The sequence below is a fragment of the Salvelinus fontinalis genome, chromosome 8 (genome assembly GCF_029448725.1).
Source record: "Salvelinus fontinalis isolate EN_2023a chromosome 8, ASM2944872v1, whole genome shotgun sequence".
NCBI classification, from domain to species: domain Eukaryota; kingdom Metazoa; phylum Chordata; class Actinopteri; order Salmoniformes; family Salmonidae; genus Salvelinus; species Salvelinus fontinalis.
Genome location: NC_074672.1, coordinates 23,884,970 through 23,886,045, shown reverse-complemented (window position 1 = coordinate 23,886,045; position 1,076 = coordinate 23,884,970).

Sequence of the window (1,076 nt, the reverse complement as noted above, 5' to 3'; positions counted from 1 at the left end):
AGTAACTGAAGTCACCGACGACCAGGTAGGGATGGGATGAGTGTTCCGGGTGAATGATGTTCATGGCTAACGATCCGGCAGGGAATGGATGTCAGGTCAGCGCTTATGAAGTGGAGGGGTGATGATCAGAACCAGGTGTGCAGATAGCTGATGGGATACAGGTGCAGGTACTCAGAGATCTTCCAACTAGCTACGTCGCCCGGCAACCAGACAGGGTGCGTTCCAGGACACCGGAAAAAACACTCCAGGACAGAACACAGGCAAAAACAGACTCAGGAAGCGGGATTCGTGACACTGCAACGATGGAGAGGGTAGAGACTAGAGAGACAGTGGTAGATCGAAGGGGATTGGGTGATCAGTAAAGCTGGTGACGCCTCTGGAGGAACGGTATAGAGGTTAAACCATCGCGAATATTCTTGGAATTATTTGCTTGAATGTCTCTGAGTGTTTCACAGAGTAAAATGCAATAGGGGGGCACAGAATCTCCCTCTTTCTCTCCTTCCTTCCTTCCTTCCTTCCTTCCTTCCTCCCTTCTGTCCATCCTTCCGTCCTTCTCTCTCTCTCTCTCTCTCTCTCTCTCTCTCTCTCTCTCTCTCTCTCTCTCTCTCTCTCTCTCTCTCTCTCTCTCTCTCTCTCTCTCTCTCTCTCTCTCTCTCTCTCTCTCTCTCTCACACACACACACACACACACGCTCGCAAAGGGATGGTGGTGGATGCTCCTGACTGCAATAGCTATAACAAGATGGGATAATCATGCGTGTCTGGCCCCGGGCGTTGATGCAGCTGCCGTTGCCTGATCTTTACTGGACTGAGGGTAGGGTGGGTCTGGTTCCGACTGGATCTACATCTCGATTCGGCTTGACATCGATGTTATCAAGATATTTACATGTTAGAAGACAACGACTGTAGCCTAAAACGCGAAATCGCAATAAAAATGAATAATCCGAGTGATAGATTAATTAAATGCTCCCATCGATTGAGAATCGTATGTATTGATAATTAATAAATTAACTAATTGATAAAACAGACGGGAATAACGTGCTGTCTTGGACGGAAGGTGGTGGTGGTGGTGGTGGG